Source organism: Ovis aries, chromosome 5 (genome assembly GCF_016772045.2).
Source record: "Ovis aries strain OAR_USU_Benz2616 breed Rambouillet chromosome 5, ARS-UI_Ramb_v3.0, whole genome shotgun sequence".
NCBI lineage: Eukaryota > Metazoa > Chordata > Mammalia > Artiodactyla > Bovidae > Ovis > Ovis aries.
The window spans coordinates 46,463,284-46,479,104 of NC_056058.1; the positions used below are offsets into that span (position 1 = coordinate 46,463,284).

The 15,821-nt window shown below is 49.5% G+C and overlaps 1 protein-coding gene across 2 annotated transcripts in view; it reads right to left on the reverse strand.

Annotated features, from left to right (window-relative positions):
• The window catches only part of SPOCK1 (SPARC (osteonectin), cwcv and kazal like domains proteoglycan 1), a 593,060-nt gene that overhangs the window by 462,768 nt on the left and 114,471 nt on the right, over positions 1 to 15,821 (reverse strand). The gene's annotated exons all lie outside the window — the stretch shown is intronic.

A 15,821-nucleotide genomic window follows, 5' to 3' on the forward strand; every position in this document is an offset into this window, starting at 1 on the left:
ACCATAGCCAAGACAAGGAAAAAACCCATGTCCGTCAAGAGATGACCAAAGAACGTGGTGCGTATGTTTTTGTTGTTTTCACAACTACTTGTAAGGCCTCCACAGTGTGTATGTAAAAGGGAATAATAGTCATATAAAGGAAAGACATTGCCATTTGCAGCAACATGAATGAACCCAGAGAATCTCAGAGTGACAAATATGATATCACTTCCAGGTGGGATCTAAAAAATTAACACAAATGAGCTTATCTACAAAACAGAAGCAGACTACAGACGTAGAAAACAAACTTACGGTTACCAAAGGGGAAGCAGGGAGGGAAGGATAGACAGATACAGGATTATCCCATACAGGACAATCTGGATGGGAGCAACAGATACAAATACTACACCTACAAAACAGATAAGCAACACAGCTTTGCTGAATAGAACAGAGAACTATATTCAATATCTTGTAATAACCTGGAATGAAAAATAACCTGAAAGATACATAGACATAAAAATAACTGAATCACTTCACTCTACACCAGAAACACAATATTATAAGTCAACTACACTTCCGTAACAACAACATAAAGGAAACAAGAAAACAAAAACCACCACAAAAGATAAACAGCCTCTCGCTACCTTGAAAGTCTACAGCAGGAGGCAGAGAAGCTATTGCTTTGGAAGTAGGAAAAAGGGCTACAACTGAGTTGCAGACAAAGGGGCAAGGGCCCTCCTCCAGTCAGGAAACTGCAGGGTTATCAGCCCATACGCCTGTCCCCATCTAGTTTACCCTACCCGACTCCCTCTAGGGCTGCTCCCTAGCTCAGGACCCTCTCCTCATAACACTGCTTCAATCGGATGACAGCTGATCCCAGGAGACATGCTCCATAGCTCGAAGCAATCCAACCAATCCGTCCGTCAGAGTGCAGTTAGCTAACGATGGACTTTTGAACCAGAAGATGATGCTGGGCTGGGGGAACTGTTTTTAGACACGAACATACTCATGAGCCAGAAGAGAATCCCAGCTGATTGAGTAAAGTGGGAGAATAAACTGGACAAGCCAAAGAAATGGGGGCAAGGGGGTTACAATCTAAGGCAGAACTGCACCTGTGCAGAGTGCCCCAAAGGAGGGGAGCCTGGGCTCCTGGGAGCGAAGGATGGGCACCTGACACCTAGAGTGGGCATCAGGGAAACTGCCCTGCCAGAAAGGAGTCCCACCTGGGCACGCCACACCTGACCCCAGGGTGTCCACATGCCATGAGACACTCAGGCCAGACCCAGGTTTGGGACCCCTGTCCTGGGCTACCCTTCCTCCCAGCATGTTTCCTGGGCCAGGCCCCGGTGGGGCTGCTGCCCCGGGTGCCCCCTCTACCCACCCCCAGGCCCTGTCTCTGATGCTTCCGCACACAAGAGAGCATGCTCCCTGGGAGCGTGTGCTCTGCTCCCTTATTAATCTTGCTGTATCTTATTAAAACAGCCTGGTGCCCGCCTGGTGTTCTTCTGCACAGAGCAGTGGGGTTCATGCGACAAGCGGCAGCTGGGCAAGCTGTATTTCACTTCTTTTGTGTTGGAGGAATGACCTAGATGCTGCTGCTCTGTACCACAGACTCAGTGACTCACACTTGCAGGCTTTAACCCCTTCCTTCCCACCCAGCCCCGGGCTCGGGTGGAAGCAGAGGTCTGGGCACCCACGGGATGGTGTCAGCCAAGCTGACAAGGAGGCAGAGCTGGGACACAACAATATGAGACCACTTGGGACTGTTCCAGATGACCACAGCAATGCCCCCCTGCCACCAATGGGTGGGTGTCTTGGGGAAACCACATGCAGCAGGGGAGACGCCCCTGGGGACCGTTTTTCATGGAAAGCGGTGCCCACGGCTTGAGTGAAGGGAGATGAGGGCCTTGTGGTTCTCTCCATCTGTCTCTTTTCTCAGCTGGCTTCCAGCCCAGGCTGTCATACTCATTTACTCATTCACTCTTTCACCCCAGTCATTCATTCACTCTGCTGGTTATCTTCTCAGTGGCTGCTCTGCACAGACTCTGCGGTTGACCCAGAGGTAAACGACAGCACCATAAGAGCCCTCTTGAGGAGAGTGCAAATAGCAAAACTTCCACAGGCACCGTCCTCAGCCACATCCCAGAGGGAAAGAGGAGCCAGGGAGACCACACAGCAGATCACCAGCCAGCCTGACCTGGGGCACTGACGAGGCAACTCGGGTAAGCACCTCGAAGTCGTGAAAGGAACTAGGACCACTGCCTTAGCAGCTCAGGCTGCTGCAACAGATTACCGCAGACGAGGTGGCGTAAACAACAGAAATTTCCATCTCACAGTCCTGGAGACTAAAGTCCAAGGTCAAGGTACCTGGGTAACTGGCTTCCCCATGAGGACTCCCCTGGGCTTGTAGATGGGTGCATCTCACCATGTCCTCACGTGAGAGAGAGAGAGAAGCAGCAAGCTCTCTGGTGCCTCAGACTCTGTGACAACCTGCAGGGATGGGGTGGGCAGGAGGGTGGGAGGAGCGTTCAGGATGGAGCCAGGGGACACATGTATACCTACAGCTGATTCATGCTGAGGTATGGGAAGAGCCATCACAATATTGTAAAGTAATCGTCCTCCAGTCAAAATAAATAAATAAATAATATAATAATAAATACATCTAAAAATTAAAAAAAAAAAAAAAAGGACAGCCATCCTGTCATGAGGGCCCAACCCGATAGAATTATCATGGGAACTAACTGGGATCTCGTGGGGCCACCACTTAGACCAAGGAACTGCCCTGAGACCTCCTGGTTCTAGCAGTCATTGGCATGGGTCTGTTGCCTCGGGGAACCAGAAGGCAGAATTTTTCTCCCAGGGCCCTCTCCACACACCCAGAACCAACAGATTCCACCCCCCTCCCAGCCCCTCCCTCTCCCTGCCAAACCAGAGCATGACTTGGAATTGAACTGTTTCCCTCCAGGGGTATGAAAGGAGATGGAACACAAAAGGAGATGTGATTAAATGCTGAGCTGGTCATCATGCCACAATCCGACAGTCACACGCGGACCCAAGTCCGGCGATTTTCCACCTCTTAATCACGTCCCTGCCGGATTTAAAATGCAATGAACATCAATGAGAACAAATGCTAATAAGGCTCTAACAGGCAATGGATGTCAAGAGGTGAGGAATGAGCCTCGCATATTTTGACTGAGTGAGGGTCAAAGAGGAAATAACCGGGATACTAAATAGAAATCTTTTATTCACGAGGAATGGCTTCCCTGAGAGACAGCTGCTCCAATCAGTGACACTCACTCATTAAAGAATGTGCCGCTCAGTGTCCTGAGGCAACAGAAACACCCAGCTCCCTGACATGGATGTTTCCTGGCATTTACCTAACTGCGGTAAAGTCACCAGTAAATTTGCATCAGGCCTGAACCAAAGATAAGGTCCTTTTCTGATACAACGCGGTCATTAGAGTTCTGGCTGTAGTGAAATTTCTCCCAGAAATACTGTGGCTTTGGGTGGGGCTGAGCTTTCCTCTCCCTCTGCGGGGGTCTCAGGAAAGCCTCTCTGGTTGACGGACTTCAGGCCCACGGGAGAATCACAGGACATCTACCTGGCTGGGAGGGAGGGACAGTCCAAGACCAGGGCTGTATTGCTCTGACTGCTGGTCATCGTACCTGGTCACAACCCAACACTGGCCACCCTGCCCTTCACTTTGGTTCCAGAACCCAGCTCAGTCACAGCCTGAGGATGCTCAGCTGTTTTCCGGGCTTCCTTGCCTTCAGGTGTATGTACGGTCTCCCCAGCTTCCCAGACATCCTGCAACACCCAGTCTCGGCCGCTTCGGGTTTCCTGATTAAGAGAGACTTGCTTGGAGTGCTAATGAGGCAGAATAAAGAGTGTAGTGACTTTCCAGTCAGGCAGACCTGATACCAGACCCAGCGCCTCCCTTGCTGGCTATGTAACTTTGAGTGCAGTCTTATCCTCAATCCTGCTTTGCTCCTATGCCCACAGGGAGGTCTAGCCTGTATAGAAAGCACTCAGCACAGGGCTGGGCATGTGGTGAGCACTTCGTAAAGGGTAGCTCTTATCACTGGTTTCAGTAAAAATACGTTTGTCACTCCTTGCAACAGTCAAAGTAGCTGGGTAAATAAGGAAGCCTTGGCGGGGAGACAGGGGTCGGGGATGGGGCATTTGACAATGCACTTTGAGTGAGTTGTTGTTCAGTCACTCAGTCATGTCTGACTCTTTGTGACCCCGTGGACTGCAGCACACCAAGCTTCCCTATCTGTCACTGTCTCCCTGAGTTTACTCAAAATCATGTCCATTGAGTCGATGGTGCCATCCAAGCATCTCATCATCTGCCACCCCCTTCTCCTCCTGCCCTCAATCTTTCCCAGTATCAGGGTCTTTTTCAATGAGTCAAGAGGACATTCCCTTAGGTAACAGGTTCACTATGAATTACACAAATAATCTTCCATTAAAAACACAAATGGAGGGACTTTCCTGGTGGTCCAGTGGTTAAGACTCCAAGTTTCCAATGAAGGTGGTGCAGGTTTGATTCCTTGTCAGGGAACTAAGATCCCACATGCCAAGCCATATAGCCAGAAAAACACATACACACACACACACACACACACACACACACACACACACACAAAAATGGGAAGCCAAGGGGAGCAGAAATCTCTACATCACTAGAGAAACCCTAAATTATATACAACCTCTTTGGAGGAAGGAGAGTTCACCTAGAACAATACTTCAGACATCTCCAAATTTTAGCTTAGATCCCCACCCTTGATGACAAGATGATGGCCACGGTGACTGTGACAGCCTTGAAGTTTCCCTGAATGCTTGCTACAGGCCACGCACCAAACTAAGCTCTTTCATCTATTTGCCCAGTTAATCTTCACAAGAACTCATGAAGAAGGGCTCTACCAGTCTAGGTCAGCTCTGCCCAATAGATATATAATGTGAACACACACATAGGCCATGGAGTAACACAAATTTTCTAGCAGCCACATTAAAAAGTAAAAAGAAATTGGTGTAATTAAGTTTAGCAAATATTTTATTTAACCTAACATATAGAAAATATTATTTCAACATGTCATCAGTATTTTAAAAAATAAATCATCAGGTTTTTGGGTTTTTTTTATTTCAGACTTTGAAATCTGCTGCATATTCTACACTCACAGTGCATCTCAATTCAATCAGTAGACACACTTGGCTTATGGTCACTCTGGTGGACCACGCAGGTCTAGAGAATGAGGAAACGACATGAAGGAGCTTGGCCCGGGCCCCACCTGGGCTCAAGCAGGGCATCCAGAGCCAAGCTCTTAATTCCGATGCTCTCCTGCCTCCTGCTTGCTAAATCCATTAAATTCCACATTCTGCAGCCCACTACATGTGCCAAGAAATATGGTCTTCATCCTTCATTCCAAGGACTGGATATAAATCCCTTCCTGCGTGCGAAGGGGAAAAACCCACAAAGACACCCACGATTTCATTTTTTCACCTTTTTAAAGAAAAGATTCTGACAAGGCACCATCTTTAAAACCTGCTAAAAATGACCCCAGGGTGAGAAACAGCTAAGAAGGGGAAACACACATTTTTAAGCAGCACCCAACTGACGTCAGTTTCACAACCGTCCCAAAAAAAGTCCAAGTCTGTGTCAGGAATTCTCAGAAAGGGAAGAGAGCGTATGTAAGAGACTAGAGTGGGTAAGGATCCCAAAGTAAAATACCAGGAAACGACAATGCTCAGCACAGAAAACTACGGAGTCAGCAGAGTAGTGATACGCACCGAACCACAAATAGGTGAGCACATGTTTCACTGGACACAGAGCAGGAGCAACGAGCAGCTGGTGAAGAGGCCCAAAGGGAAGCAGCCCTTTACCAGCCAGCATCTAGCCTTGAGTCGTCTCCTCACAAACATGGAAATCACTCAGAAACTCCGGGCAGCTGCAATGTGTGGTATGAGGGCATCATGGGCATCGCCTGCTGCCAACTGTGCTATGAGTTAAACTGTGTTCAGGAGCCAAGATGGGGATGTCCTGAGTGGTCCAAGGGCTCAGACTCTGCACTCTCAATATGCAGGAGGAACTGGTCGGGGAACTAGATCCTGCTTGCACAACTGAAGAACTCAGAGGCAGCAAAGAGGGTCAAGGGCTCCAGGTGCCACAACTAAGGTCCGGCACAGCCAAGTAAATGAATAAATATTAAAAAAAAAAAAGAAGAAGAAGAAGAAGAACCGAGATGACTTGAAAGGCCTCCCTGAGGTTGGCATGCTCAGCAGAGCTTCCAGTCCAGAGATGGCTACTGGGATACCCAGAGCTTAAAGAGAAAGAGGGTGAAAACTCCCAAGTGTGAACTGCTTTGCTTTGAGCTAAGCACAAAACTGGGCTTCCCAAGTGGCGTTAGTGGTAAAGAACCCACCTGCCAACGCAGGAGACCCGGGTTCGATCCCTGGGTCATGAAAATCCCCTGCAGAAGGAAATGGCAACCCACTCCAGTATTTCTGCCTGAAGAATCCCCAAGGACAGAGGAGCCTGGTGGGTTATAGTCCATAGGGTTGCAAAGAGTCGGGCATGACTGAATCAACTTAGCATGCACACACAAGTACAAAACTGAACTGCTGTCCCTGTCAGACAAGGGTGGGTTTCACTTCCTGCCCTGCCCCCCTAGCCCCCATCAGCCTTCCTCTAGACTGATTCAGGACAGAAATGCCTCCCCAGCATCTGCAGCATGTAAAGGGCCAAGCCTGAGGCCCACCACGGAGCTTCTGCTCTGTCAGGCCACATGGGGGCGCCCAAGACCTCAACCCCTCCACAGGTGAGAGTCCTGAATGACCCCAGCTGGGTAGCAGAGGACACCTCCTCAATGACACACACTGGATTCATTACCAGGGAGATCTTCCAACCCTGAGCTCAGGTCCCCAAACCTGGACCTCTGTCCTCTGAGTGGGGCCGCCACCCCCTGCACAGGCCACAGTCGTCAGCAGAAGCCCAGCATCACCCATACTCGGCTCTCACAGTGTGACCTTGGCTGAGTTACCTAAGTTCTCTGAGCTCCCATGTCTTCTTCTTTAAAAGAGAGAATTATTCATTCATTTAACAAATATTTACTGATTCTTTACTATCTTAGTTTCAGGAGGATATAACGGTGAAGAAAAGGAAAAAAAAATCCCTCCCCCGTAGGACTTAATCCTAGTTGGAGAAAGAGGTACCCAGTGGGCAGATCAACATGTATCAACAAATGTAACAGTGGCGCCTACCTCACAGGGCCTTTGTGAAGCACGTCTAATGCAGATAGCACACACTAAATAAATGTAAGATACTGCTATTATGAACAGTAATAACAGTTACATCTAATCCTTTCAGCTACATCTGGGCCTGGCTCCAAAAATCCCATTTGGCTGGAAGCCAAAGTGGGATAAAAGCCTGACAGGCGGGGCTCCATTCTCCCCATCCTAACATCTTTCTGGATTCAGGCCACAAGGACATCTCGCCACAAGGATAGAGACCCAGACAGACAGGCTTCATTTAGCAAACACAACAGTCCCACAAAGCCCAGGTCCACAGCAAAACATGAGCCTGGGTAGGGCTTTGGGGGGTACATTTCCACTGCCCGGTGGAGGGCCAGCTTTCTGCCAGGCTCCACAGGGAGCCACGTGCCTGCCTCACTGGCACTCACACACCAGCAGGGAGGAGAACCTCAGAGCCACTCCAAGGCACTGTGGTGTATGCGTCTCCACGGGGCTGGAGGGATGAGAAGAGCTGCAATCCTGCCAGTGGCATGAATTCATAGCTTTGTGATGGTGCCCCAGGGAGCACTAGGACCCCGCAAGATGGAAATGCGGGTGCCTGCAAGGATGGCAGCAGCACTTAGCGTGCCACTTGCTAAGCACTGGCTAAGTGTCAACGCTGCTTTGCATTTGTTGTCTTAATGTTTTCAATAACTGTATGATGGCACTACTTTCTTCAACCTCCATCTTGTACATAAAGAAACTGAGATTAAGTGATTTGTCCAAGGATGCACAACAAGGGAAACCAGGCAGGTGGTCCAACTCCAGAGGCCAGGTCCTGAAACAACCAGCTAAGCCTCCCCACCCACAGTCACCCCAGGGGACAGAGAAGGCAAAGAGGTGGAGCCAAAGCCACCAACCAGTTGAAGCAGCCACACTCAGTCTAGCTCCTCAGTACAAATTCCATGTGGAATTGCACTTGGGGAAAAGAAAGCTCCACTGCTAATTTTTTTTTAATCATTCGAATAAATGATGACCAGCATCAAAGGATAGCCTATATGCTCAGCTTTTAAAAATGTCACAGGACATTCCCTGGTGGCCCAGTAGTTAAGATTCCATGCTTCCACTGCAGAGAGCATGGGTTTGATCTCTGGTTGGGGAACTAAGATTCCAAATGCTGTGTGGCATGGCCCCCCAAAAAAGAAAAAAATAAATAAGGATTTAAAAAATGTGAAGAAGCCAAATGCCCATCAACGGTAGAAATACTAGATTGTGATAATAAAGTCAAGTAATGGAATATTACACAGCAGTGAAAAAGAACTACTTCTGGAGACAAGGTAATCTCCCAGACATGATGAGTAAAAGACAGATACAGAAGAATGCATACTGGATGAACTCATCCTGTATCAAGTCCAAAATTAACCGATGGCAGTAAAGGTCATTATGATGGTTGCCCTTGGTAAGGGAGCATGGGAAGAGCATGAACCTTTTCAGGTGTTGCAAATGTTCTTATATCTTAATCTAGACAAGACTGTAGAGGAATATTAGAGAGAAACATTTATTTAGCTGTATACTTAAGATGTGTGCACTTTTCTGCCTTATACCTCAATAAAATATAAAATGAAAATCACAGTAAGTTATTTAATCCAGAATCTTGCATTTTGGTAAGAACGAACCCAGACTTCTTTAAGAAAGAAGGCCATTGCCTATCTGGGTCGTTAAGATAAAAATAGATTAAAAAAAAAAAAAAAACCCAAACAAAACATCAGCCACAGCAATCAAACACTCAGCAGCGGAATTAGCCAGGGGGAGCCTCATGCTCCAGGTTTGCACAGGTTATATTTGACCTCCAGCAACCTCCCCGCCCGCCCCGCTGGGGAGATCCAGTTTGATTCTGGAAAGACTCGTCTGCAGAGAACAAAGCCCGTGCCCACTACTTCAAAGGGGCTTGGAAGAATATTCCCTTTCGCTGCACCCAAGAGCATCAGGCCCTTTCAGAAGGCACAGCAAGAGACTCAAAAGCAATCTTAAAAGCGCTGACTGCAGTAAAACTGTCGCTGGCCATCTCAGCAGCTGAGTATGTGAGGCGACCTGGGCATCTGTGGCAAAAGGAAGTCAGCAGCCACCAGGCTCTCACACCCAGCAGGCCACTCGGGGCACACTTGCCTCTGACTATTCCCAGAGCTGGGAACAAGCTGGACTTAGCATAAAAGCTGGGGACCCCACCCAGCCATAGCCCCCTGAAAGCAAGCCAGGGTCCTGGGGACTTCTGGTCCCAGGGAGGGCAGCACGGACACAGCTTTGCCCCTCCCCCCAGGCCAGAGCCAGGCAGCCTCCCCTAGCAGAGTCCCTCCCCTCTTGTTCTTTCCAGCTCCTGCCCCTTATTCAACTCGAAGCAGGCCTGCCAAGAATCACGGGCCAGCGTGCTGGCCTTTGCTACCGTCACTGTGAGCGGTTTTGACGTAAGAGGTTAAGGAGTAATGAGAGTCGCTAGGTTTGATCACAATCACACTCTGATTTGAACCGTGGTTCAGCAATTACAAGGTCCTCAGTCAGCAGACGCCTGTGGGATTGGGGGAGGAAGGAACTTTTCAAAAGGAAATTTGACCCACCATGCATACAGGTTTCCCTTCCAAACTCTCTGGGGAAAGGGAAGTCTTTTTTTTTTTCCCCCACATAAAACCCCTTCTGGTGCTGGGGGAAGCAAACAAGCCTCACGGAAAATAAGCCCCAGATTCCTGTTGTTTTCATGCCCTTGTTTTCCTTTCCTATCTGTTATTGTTTTTTTAGAGGCCGCTGTACATTGTATCGCCATCCTCACCCTTTTTGGTGCACCCCTCTGTATGCGCCTTGAAAAAATACTGGGTCCATGACAAAATGTTAACCCCAGGGAACATTGAAATACGAACAAAATGTGAATCCCAGGGAACAGATTCAAGGGCGACTCGAGGCTTCCCCTGTGTGTGTACTTGTTCATAAAAGGGGTGGACTTCCCAGGTGGCGCTAGTGGTAAAGAACCCGCCTGCCAATGCAGGAGACACTTAGAGACACGGGTTTGATTCCTGGGTCAGAAAGATCCCCCGGAATAGGCAATGACAACCCACTCCAGTATTCTTGCCTGGAGAATTCATGGACAGAGGAGCCTGGTGGGCTACCGTCTGCAGGGTGGCACAGAATCTACTTGGCACACACCCATGCTCCCTCCTAAAAGGGCTCATTATCAAGAACTGTATCAGTGTCTTTTTGTCCATGCCTTTGTTTTTGTTGCAATATTCTCACCAATAAGGCGCCTCACTTCCCTAACCCATGAAGAAGAGTCCAGCTTGAACTTCTAAAGACCTGGGTTCTCTGTGCTCCACAGAAGAGTAGATGTGATTATGTGTGGCTTGCAGAATGAGGCAGGGAGGAACTGAAAGCTCTCCTCCAATTTCTGTTTTCAATTTCTTGGCCCAGTGAGGAACATCATCTGCATGAGGATCTCTGGATGGCAAGTGATGCTGGTCTGGGCTCAAGCACTGAGTCAGGGAACAGTCTCATAAAGGGGGCTGCATTGGACAGAGATGAGCAAGCAGAGGTCTCCCAGGTTGGGGTGGGGAAGCTTGACTCCCCTGGGTCCCAGGGTCCTAGAGGCACCTGTGTGGACCAGGCCCTCAGTCTCCCAAGCCTCTCTCAAGGGAAGGAGCCTTGAGTAATGCCTAATACCAGGTCTCTCCTCTATCTCAGCAGGTTGTGCTTAAAGTTGATTTAACTTTAGGGAAAATTTTTTAATGTGTGATGTCTTGCTCTCCAAGTATCAAGGAACAATTTGTTCCTGTTACTTTTTTTTTTTTTAATTTTCTACAAGGAACATGTATTACTCGTGGAATAGTAAATTAAGTTTTGGAACAAGGCAAGACATCAGCAATTAACTAAGCTGACAGATCAATCGTGGGGCCGGGGCTACTGCTTGTGCTTCCACATGACCACCAGCTGCAGCAGGATTCAGGATCTTCTTCTAATAGGCCCAGAAGAAACCCCTTGACATTCCCAACGCTGGACAGATTCCAAAGTCCACAAATTAACCAGATCAGTCCTGAAAGGAAGTCCTCGTCCCAAAGAGAAATTAGCGGGAGTCTGGAAGAAATCAGGCAAGATTAAATAAACGAGATTCAGGAGACAGAGCTGGAAGATGTGCACAAGACAATCACCTCCTCCCTTCTGTTTTCTTAGCTTCATTTTGCATGGGAATCACTGCCTGATGGACACGCAGTCTGGGGTAGACCAAGGCAGATGCTTGTGCTGTGGGGCTGGAGGAGGGGAGAGAAAACAGCTAAGGAGGAGGGGAGAACAAAGTGGCACTGGGGATACAGGACAGTCACAGCCACCCTAGCTCCATAAGATGTAGGCTGGCCGGCTGATGATCCAGGCCAGTTTTGAAGGATGAGAGGAACAGCAGCAATTTGTCTCGGGCGTGGATGGCTTCAGTTTCTGAGCTGGAAACAGGAATGAACCCAAAGGCCTTTCATGCAAATGAGGCCAGACTCCCCAGTGAGCCGGAGAGGAGACTAAGATGCTGCCCATGCAGACAGCCCCCTTCCTGAGTAAAGTGGCCAGACAGGCTCCAGGATCAGGTGCACGGGTCAATGTGTCTGTGACCACGGAGTCCTCCTCCTGGGCCAGATCAGGGTCCATTGCCCAAGGCAAAGCCTCTCCTCCACAGACCAGCTAGCCACCATGTGCTGGAGAAGCAACTCAGTTCTCCTGGGGAGCTGGAGTGCAGGCCCTCTCCAACCGGGTGACTGAGGACAGAAGTGGCTGAGAGGCAGAAAGGCGGCCTCGGACACTGATGCTCCCACAGAGGGTGCAGTGCATCCTGAGCCTCGGGGTTGCCTTCACACAACTAAGACTGTTCCCTGAGCCTCTCCCCTCCCCCACGAGCCATGCAGTACACCCCGCTCTCCTGCCCTGAGCAAGCCTCTGCTCCTAGCAGCCTGAAAGAACCCAGCACCCCTTCTCCGCACAGTCTAATCCTGAAGGCTGGGGGTGCTACTATGCAAGGCAGTGTCTGGTGGTCAGTGAGCAGGAAGCACCTGTCAGCCCTCCCCCACCCCGAGACTTACCATGTCAGGATACTGTTTTGAAGCCACTGGCAGGGAAGATCATTCCGCTTTTTCATCACAACAAAGGCAGGCTAACCATTTAAAAGGAGCTTCATCATAATGAATCTATTTTAATCTCCCTCAAACACAAGAGAGATCAAACATACACAGATTTATCTTTATGCAAAGGGGGAAAAAATATGGGAAAAAATATGGGTAATATATGAACCTATTTTTGTGCCATCCTGTGGCTTTAACCAAAAAGGAGGGTTTCATGTTCAGAAAGACATTGCTCAAGTGACAAGGTCCCTTAAGACTTTGGTTGCTTCCCAAGGAAGCTGCCAATGCTACTGAGCAGCACGCCTTGCCCACTGGAGGGTACCAGTGCTACTTAAAAATAACATAAGACAAGCCCACAATTTTAAACTCTTTACTCACTGCTATGGCTTAATAGCTATAAATCATGCATCAAGTCAGCATCTGATTGGAATGTGTAATTTTCTTTCAATAAGCCAAGACACATCTGGTGGTACCATCGCACAAGTCGGCGGCCGGGACCTGACCGTCAAAGGCTGTGGGATGAGTGGGGCTGAAAACTTTCTTCTCTTCCCAGAGTCCAAATAAACTCATCTCTCAGGTAATTCAGACCTTCATGCTGGATCAATTCACGAGCCCCAGTGGTGAGAGCACTAAAACCAATTCCCCAGCACAGACTGCACCATCAGACTAAATACTGCCGGTTGAACACTTAGTGAGTAAGAATTAGAATGTCAAGGAAGAGCGCTCCCAGCATTCATCATTCCCCTCTTTTCCCTCTAAGATATTCATATAACAACTCCCTAAGACCCACACCAAATAAACTCACCAGACGGACAGCTCAGCAGAACCAGCGTCGTGTGCGTGAATCACGCTCCATATGCCACGTAAGAGAGCAACCACCCACCAGCCAGACTCACTAAGAGCAGAGAGGTGAGGACTGAGAGAGCAGGGCACTGAGGGTGGGGAAAATGCACAGAGAGGCAGTATGACGCACTAGACCACATCCAAAGTCAGGAATGGACATACTCAACACAAGACCCATTAACGCAATTACCCCACTGGTGAAGCCTTCTGGGTGCGTATGCCTAATTGGGTAATGAAATGGTCTGTGTGTATATCTAATATGTGGGTGTGAGCTTCTGGAAGAGGCTGAGGCTCAGGGAGACAGATGCCAGCAGGAGGGAGTAGGTAGCATTGGCCAGGGGTAGAAAGCAGCTTATTATATTGGGTGAGCCAAAACGTTCGTTCATGGTTTTCAAGACCATCTTACAAGAAAACCCAAAACGGTTTTTTTGGCCAACCTGATACATCCATGCATGCCTGTGAAGTCGCTTCTGTTGTGTCTGACTCTGTTACCCAGGGATGATAGCCCGCCAGGCTCCTCTGTCCACGGGATTCTCCAAGCAAGAGTACTGGAGTACGTTGCCATGCCCTCCTGCAGAGGTTCTTCCCAATCCAGGGATCAAACCCATGTCTCTTACATTTCCTGCATTGGAAGGCAGGTTCTTTACTGCTAGTGCCACCTGGGAAGCCCAATAGAGTCACCTTAAAATGGAAGCATATAACATGACTAGGTCTCAGAAGTTTGATTAACTGCTAGGCCAGGACTGGTTAACATTGTGAAACAAGTAAAGATGGTCCCCTTGTCTTTCTATCCCTACTCCAGTTTCCACACGGACCACCCTGGGCCTACCCCTCCATGACAGCAACTCGCAACATTGGGGAGCATGGCCGTGGAGTCAGAAAGGTGCTGGGCTCAGCCACAGCACTGCCTCTTACTGTGAGTCCCTGAGTCAGCCACTTAAGCTGCAAGCCTCCTTCCCCATCTGTTAAATGGGGATATGAGAGCTTCTCAAGGAGCTGCTATGAAGCTCAAGTTATAGAAACATGCAGACATTTTTAAAACTCTCAGCACACTCCCTGGCCCATGGAGGGCTCCACCAAACGGCAGCCCCAGCTGTCTTTCTCCCACCCTCCCAGCCCTCAGCTTCCACAGCTGACCTGATGAACTGATGAATTCTGTCAACATCAGCAGCTGAGTTTTACCTACTCTTCTTCCCCAAGAGGGGATGGGAGGGGAGTCTGGAGGAGCTTTTGGCATCTCCCTCACTCTGCTCTTCACACCCAGGGATGCAAGCCACCTTCACAAGGAAGGCTGGCTGGCCAGCCAGTCAGGGCAACTTGACTTCTTCCCTCCGACCAGGGAGAGAACACAGGCCAGGACGCCAGAGGGCGGCCCAAGGGCTTCCCTGGTGGTGCAGTGGTTAGGATTCCACGTTTCTACTGCAGGGGGGAGGAGGTTCAATCCCCGGTCAGGGAACTAAGATCCTATATGCCGTGCAGCCAAAAAAAAAAAAAAAATCTTTTTTTTTTTTAAGAAGGCAACGCACAGGCTCAGGGCAGATGGGAGCAGCCTAAAGCCAGGTCAGCGCCGACCATGATGGAAATGACAAGACTGGGTGCACCTGATGCCTCTGAGTCTAGACCTCAGGCATCACTCTGCCCTCTCTCTGCGACAGAAGGTACCTTCGCAGGGCTGGGGACATGAACAGCCACTGGCTCCTTCTCTGGAAATGCCTTCAGTCTTTCAGGCCTTGGGGTCTAGTCTAACTTCCTTCCTCCCAAGGACCACTTGGGAGCAGCAGCACCAGGTCCCTCCTCCTCACCAGAACAAGGTCACTGCTCTTTCAAGGGCCACAGAAGGCATACACTATCCTCCCCACTCCCAGATCAAGCACAGAGGCCTCCTCTCCTGCATCTCTGTGTCCTGCGCCTCAGAGAGCCAATCAGGACGGAGGCCATATTTTCCTAGGCTGCCCTCTGTCCCCAGCTGGCACAAGCCACGTGGGCCCTGTTCCAGCCACAAGGGCCATGGCCGAGGCTATGAGCACAGCAGGAACATATGGCCTGGCGAGCTCCATGGGGACATGGGGGGCAGAGAGGTGCCTTCTCTTCTGGACCGGGAGCATCTCAGAGGTGTCTCAGAAATGACTGCAGATGCTCACTCGGAGAGGATGGCAGAGCTGACCAGTGGGGCTCTGCCTGCAACCGCAGTCTGCTCATCAGGCTGAAGCCCCAGCCAGCAGCTAAAGCAGGCTGACCTGGGTTTGAGTCCCAGCTCCAGCAGCACCAGCTGTGTGCTCTGGGCAGCTACTCAGTGTTTCTCAGCAGGGTGATAACTGGGCCTTAATTTGTTTCTTGGGGCTGCCACCACAGACTATCCTCAGAGTTGGTGGCTTCAATTTCTCTTTTTCACCTTTCTTTTGGAAGCCAGAAATACCAAACTCAAAGTGGTGACAGGGCCATGCTCCCTCCACAAGCCCTGGGGGACAACCCTGCCTTCCCTCCTCCACCTGCTGGTCTGTCTCCATGTGCTCTTCCCTCTGCATCTCTGTGCATCAAATCCCCTCATTCTTTCTTTTCTAAGGACATCAGTCACTGGATTTAGAACCCACACTAAATCCAGGATGATCTGGAGATCCTTAAATTAATGAC